Genomic DNA, 6,503 nt, shown 5'->3' with positions numbered 1-6,503 from the left:
GGGGTCTTCATCAGTTGTACTCTTGTTCCTCTCTCATCCTGCACACCCGGAGAAAGGAGCCTCCACAGGTTCTCAAGGAGACTGGGAGGCAGGGTGAATCGTGGGTGGGAAATGGCCCAAACAGGGGGCACTGGGGTCCACTCCAAATCTGAAGTCCAGTCTAGAGCCAGCTGGGATCACTTCAGATCAAACCTCAGGGCCCTCGAGTTGGTACTCTCGGTGCCAGGCCACGAAGGAACTGGACTGTTTGGCCTACAGGCTGCAAAAAGGGGAATCAACAGAGGCCAGTCATCACCCCCACCCCTGCCCTGGAAGCCCCACACTGCTGACTTCCCATTCTTCAGATCACTTCGACCACATCAGGGCAGTCACTGGATGCAAGTTCATCGGGATTGGCGGAGATTATGACGGGGCTGGCCGGTGAGTGCTTCCCCATGGCTTGTCTCGGGCTGGCTGGGCAGCAGTGGGGCTTTCACAGCCACCGTGCCCACCACACTGTGGTCCTCATGGCCTTGACCATAGCCTCAGGTGTGCTGGCCCAACTGGTATCTCCCCTCTCCCAGGGTCTGCTTCCTGGGCTCTCCTGTCTGTTTGGCCCTACTCTAGGTCATCATATTTGTCTAAAACACCACACAGAGCTCATCTGCCCAGCATCTGCGCCCATCCAGTGCCAGCAGACCCACGGCCTCTGAGCAGACTCTTAGCAAGGCCTGGGCTGGGCTGACCATCGTCTCTGCCTGCAGCTGGGTCTGTGCACGCAGGGAGGTCAACCCAGTTCTTAAAAAGCTTTTCTTCTCTTTATAAATGGAGGCAAAAATTGCATTCAGTGAAAGGCATAGATCTTAACAGTACAATTCAATGAGTTTTGATGAATAGTCGAGGCGCTTTTGGGGCCTTCCTTTGAAGGATGAAGAGCAGGAGTGAATCATTTACTCTCTCCAAGTCTCCATTTTCCATATCTGACCAGGGCTGGGGTTCAGTGGACCCTGGACACATAGGGCTCTGGTTCTGACTCAGGACCAGGGAACAGGTCTGAGGCCCAATAGCTGGCTGGCTGGCGGCCACACAGGTTCCCACAGGGGCTGGAGGACGTGTCCATATACCCGGTACTGATACAGGAGTTGCTGAGGCGTGGCTGGAGTGACGAAGAGCTCTGGGGTGTGCTTCGAGGAAACGTGCGGCGGGTCATCAGACAGGTGGAACAGGTATGCTGGGCTGGGCAAAAGAGTAGCTCTGAGCAGGTGGTCTGAGCAGGTGTACGTGGGGGTGCTGTGAGAGGTGCTGCCCGCTGACTGCCGCCTCCAGGTACGGGAGGAGAACGAGGGACAGAGTCCCTTGGAGGATGAGTTCCCAGATGAGCAGCTGGGCAGCTCTTGCCGCTCCGTCCTCCCACGTCTGCATCAGAGAGAGGATCTGGCTCCAGACCAGAAACTAACCAGAGCTGCGGTTCGTGGGAATCCCATTTTGTCACCTAAGTGGTCATTCTCAAAATCTTGCCCCCACATGGGCCCAGGCCTCACAGTTATTGCTGCCTTCCCAGTCCTCATTGTTTGGCTCTGGTGATCCAGTTAATCCTGCCAGATGTCACTTTGGCAGCCACAGATACCCCACAAAGTTTCCTTGCATGCGAGCACAAACATTTCCTATGTATTATTCTCTTCTGATAATTCTTTCAATGTATCCCTTCTGGCTTTGTGCAAAGCGATTCTTTGTTTTGTACACGGGGACCACATCTGGGAAAACATCGCCGCACCCTCATAAGTGACAGGGGGAGACCCGAACTGGCCAAGCCATGACAGGAGCTCGCCGCTGCTGAGCTCTACAGATCCCGCCCCTTCCACACAGTTCGCCAATTCCGCGGCGAGCTCATCTTTCTTGATGTTCTTCCCTTAGGAGACGTGTACAATGCAGCAGGATTCTCAACCCATTCCCCGTGGTCACTTGTGCTAGATGGAGCTTTGCAGTGCTCTGTGCCGGCCGTGGGCCGCTGGTGGAACACTGTGTGACAACTGCCTGCACAGGACTTCAGGGTTCATGAAATGTCTGTCTTCCCAGCCTGACGCTGCTGAAAACCACGCTTCCCAGAGAAGGAGAGAGATCCAGCTGGTCCACACCTGCATACACATTTGTTGACATGTGCAGAGGACAGCAGGCTCTAGCAGGACCCACATCAGCCTAAATTCAAGAACTCCGGTGCCAGCCCTTGACAGCAGCTGAAGGGGGGTTTACAAGAGATGCAACCTCGAACCATACCCTAGGCTGAATCAGAGGTGCTGTTGGAAGAAATAGGCCGTTGTGTCACTTTCCCGAAGAGTTTGGCCACGAGAAAAGTCCCCCAGAGCCCAGCACTGTGGGAGAGGCCTCGCCCACAGAGCAGGGCAAGTGTCCCAGGCAGGGTGCCCCGCGCCCGGCACCCTGCCAACGCAGCAGGAAGGTGCCCCCCCCCTACGCCCCAGACAACGGGAGCTCTCCCTTCCTCAATAATTGAGCTTCTCATCCAAAAGAGGTTCTCTTCCCACCCAAACATTAGAGCTTCTAAATATTTCAGGATCCCTGGGTTGTAGAGGGTCACTCGCCGTGCCCTTTGGATAAATGAAGCCAACGTCAGCTGCTTCTGGGCTGGCCTTGAACAAAACCATCAAGATGGAAAATCTCTGCTCCTGCCCTTCCTCCCGTCACCCCCCGTCAAGCCTTTCCTGCTGCATGCAATGACCTGGCTCTTTTGTGAGCAGGTGAAGAACACCCACGGTGCGTGCAGTTCTGTGGTCCCTGCAGAGATGAGGTGGGTGCGGGGGACCCTCAACCATGCTGGCCTCTGCTGCCATCCCCAGGGCCCTTGATGTGGGCTTCAGCACAGCACAGCCAGCCTCAGGAGGCCTGTGGGACCACTGGGGCCCCGGTGGCGATCCCCTGGATGTTCCTGGGAACGCTCCCACGACTCCAAGGCCAGTCCTGCCAGCACCCAACTCCACCAAGCTAGCACTCCGTACCTTTTCCAGATTCCGTTCGCAGCTCCCTCCTCATACGCATTCTCAAAGCTTCCAAGAGGGGTGACCCCACTTCTCTGCTACAACTCCACCCTGAAGGCAGCCCCCGCCTGACAGCACCGCCCGCCCCCCCCCCCGGCAGGGCAGCCCTGAGTAGCTGCCCCTCCACGTGCACTGTCCGTTCCCAGGTCCCACGGCAGCCCGCCGAGGGGTGGAGCCTCCAGGAGAGCCGCTGTCCGCTCGCACTGCCCCAGCATCACCACCGCCACTTGCCGCCACTCTGCACTTGCCTCCTGTGTGCTTCCCCACCCCGGTCCCCTGCGTGGGTCCCCCGCTGCGCGTACACAAGCCTGTGCAGAGACAGAGCACAGCCACCAAGTCTGAGCCTCGCCGCTGACGTCTGTGCTTGGAGAGGCTGGAGGAAGCTGCTCCCCAGTCGGCTTCACCGCAGGGTCCTGGTACCCAGTCTGCCTCCAGCAGGGAGGTGATGGGACCCCACGGAAGGATGCCCAGAAGCTCTCCCGGCCCGCGGGGTCTGGGGCTGTTCAGCTCTCTAATGCTGGGTCCTTCGGAGATAAAGTCTTCAGTCACCTGCCTGGGCACCCCATCCCCTCTGAAGATACAAACTCAACCTCCTCCAGGGTCTTGGCCTGGAGGGAGGAGCCGCCCAGGGTCAAAGCCCATCCCTCTCTCTTCCCACCTCTAGACCTGTGGGAAGGGCTCAGGCTAAACTCCCGGTGCCTCTTCTCTCAAACCCTCAAATGATAAGAGAAGAGGTATGTCTGTCCACCTTGCAGGGTCCTTACTCCGCCTGCCAGTAGGCGACATGGTCCTGGAGGTGCTTCTTAAACTGCCAGTCTCACTGTCTTAGCCTCAGAGTTACACACGCCCAGGAAGGACCCCGGGTACACGGCGTCCCGTTACTCCCAACTCTACTCCTGAGCGTCAGGGTTAGCTGACAGCAGGCGACAACCCATTTCAGGGATTTCTCATTTCCAAGGGCTCTTGAATGCAGAAAGAGCCCTAAGAGTCAAAGGAATTTGGCTTCAGTGGTGAAGTTACAAGTCATCTGGCAAACACTTACAGCTGGAGGGCCAACTAAGCACCCCCTTAAATCTCACCACACAGACTCTGCTGATCCGGGCTGGCCGGTGTGGTTCTCCTAAGGTTGCTTGTGCTATCGATCATCTTGCTGTACCTCCCAGTTAAAGATACAGCCTTAGGAAGATGGCTGGACCCAGACCATCAGGCAATCATATTTACCCATTGACCTACCCTCTTCCTCCCTCCTTCCTCCCTCGCTTTGGAAGCTTTAGCGAAACATATTTCACTTCCCACTTTACAATGAAATCATTAGCCTCTAAATAATGCACCTTGCATGGATAGGAGGGCAGGCAGTCTGCACACACACCTGTGCTGGTCGCTCTGCCCAGTGAAAGGGAGGAGCAGAGTATTCCCCAAGGGGCTTTCTCGGAGCTTCGGAGGCTGAAATTTGAGGGTTGACGGGGTGTACACGTCAGGAAGTGAAAGAGAGAGACTCCAGCTGCGGGAGAGGAGGGGAGAGACTCTCAGTGGTCTTCCTAGGTAGTGAGCTGTCGGAGCGAGTGGCATTCCTCCCCATCTCGCCCATGAAACTGTAAACACAGCACATGTCTCTGTGTCCTTTTCCTAACAATGGATTATTTTTTAAAATCTTTTAACTCTGTGTGTTGTTGTACAGGAGGGTCACTGAGGGATATATTTGAGACTAGGACCCCTAACTCCATGAATAGCAAAGTTAATATCTGATGCAGCCAGGACGTTGCAAAGCCTCTTGGGACCCCAGGCACCCAGGATCGCTGTGCACGGAAGAGCCAGCTGCCCATTCGCTGCTCATCCCCCTGCAGGCTCCCCTGTCACTTGCTTACCTGGCCTCCTGTCTGTATGTTCCCTGTTGCAGCTCACGGTGCTTGACTAACTGAGCCCGAAGCATTCAGAGCCTCTTCTGCTGGGTGCTCAGAGCACTGATCCCAAGAGCTGCACCACCAAAACAGGATTCTAAGGGTCGACAAAATGGGAAATCTTGCAGTTTATCCTCTTTCTAAGGACCCACTGTACTTTTTGTTAGTAAAGCCTCTTAGATAACCTTTAAGAAAGACACCTGGGTTTTTTTCCAAACTCACTCAACTTTTCCCATAATGAAATTTTTATTAATATCCCGCAGACTTGTGCTTCACAAAAACACTCAGGAAGTCTTTTCCAGAAGCGTATAGGTCGTGTCTGCAACAGTAGTTCTCGTGCAAATGCAGCAGTGAACTTTGCGTGACTGTTTCAAGGATGTTTAATGAAAGCCAAGGGCATGATTCCTAAAATGCAATTCAGTGAAGATAATTATACAAGGAAATAAACTAATATGGTTCAAGTCATTGGCCTTCTGGTAGACCAGTGAGAGGCATCTGCCTCAGACTGCCTACAGGGGTGGATGGGGCGGGGGACCTTGGATGGTCACTCCTAAAGGGCACTCCTCTCCCAGACTTTGTAAGTACTAAACAGCCCACAATTCGAGGTTAGACTCTCAGAGGGAAATCAAAAGCACTGTTATCTTGCTTTAATAATTGAGGATAGGATCTATATGCTTTGGAGAGGAGAAAAGCAAATGGCAGAGATGCCATCCAAGTAGGAAACTTGGTGAGCTAATCAGTATTCTCCCCTGAATGGAAGTCTCTATCCTCCTCCAGGACTGAGGCAGGGACGGACTTGCCTGAGGTCATATAGTGAGTTGGTAAGAGGAGAAAGTCACATCCAGTTCCCAGACTCTGTTCAGTGGTTACTCACCCTACCAACAACCCAAAGACCTCAGCTCTTCTTGAATATCTTGAACTGAGTTGTGGGCTTGTAAGGTGCCCAGAAGTTTTGTATGGTTTTGTTTTATTTCTAGTAAGTAGCTGGAAGTCTGAGACCACGGTTGATGCACAACCAGAGGAAAGGGAAGGAAAAGAGGAAAAAGTACATGAAGTGCGTCCTCCTGAACTCTTGCTATTTTGGTTTCAAACTTCACTTCTCCGTACTCTAACCATGAAAATACCGATGGTCATGGTGATGGCAGTGGCTGTGATTTACTGAGCACCCACTCTGTACTCTGTCCCGTCTTAAGCAGGCTCTCTTGATTCTCATGCTGGTTCTGTCTCATTTTTCTGACTTTTAAACCTTGGAATGTCCCACCCACTCCTCTTCTCCATCCTCACTCACTCCCTTGATGATCTCATGCAGCCCCAAGATTGTTAATGAACTACACACTGATGAGCGTATCCCAGCCCCGGCCTCTCCCGGGGCCCCGGATGCTCACACGCCTCTGTCTACCCATCACCTCCACTTGGGTATCCAACAGACTACTGCTGCTTAATGCGCCTGAAGCCAAATTCTTGGTTCCTGCACCCCACAACCAAAGGGTTCTCCTTTCACCCAGTTCTCCGTTTCAATATGTGACAACTCCAGTTTACCCATCGTTCAGGACAAAATCTTTTTTTTTATTGCAAA

General features: G+C 53.7%; 1 long non-coding RNA gene across 3 annotated transcripts; it reads right to left on the bottom strand.

Moving 5' to 3' along the window:
• Positions 1-1,201: 1,201 nt before the first annotated feature.
• LOC132362777 (uncharacterized) lies at positions 1,202-5,023 on the bottom strand. 3 transcript variants are annotated; one of them, XR_009502491.1, is made up of 4 exons: positions 4,895-5,023; positions 4,399-4,530; positions 3,332-3,553; positions 1,202-2,273 (listed from the first exon to the last, which is right to left on the bottom strand). It is a non-coding gene; the product is annotated as an uncharacterized LOC132362777 (long non-coding RNA). The 3 variants fall into 3 exon arrangements; XR_009502490.1 differs by lacking the exon at positions 3,332-3,553; XR_009502489.1 differs by lacking the exon at positions 1,202-2,273 and having other exon boundaries at positions 3,167-3,553.
• Positions 5,024-6,503: the final 1,480 nt, after the last annotated feature.

Source organism: Balaenoptera ricei, chromosome 3 (genome assembly GCF_028023285.1).
Source record: "Balaenoptera ricei isolate mBalRic1 chromosome 3, mBalRic1.hap2, whole genome shotgun sequence".
In the NCBI taxonomy this organism is placed as follows: Eukaryota; Metazoa; Chordata; class Mammalia; order Artiodactyla; family Balaenopteridae; genus Balaenoptera; species Balaenoptera ricei.
Note: the sequence above shows the minus strand (reverse complement) of the source record. Positions and strands in the feature narration are given on the sequence as shown.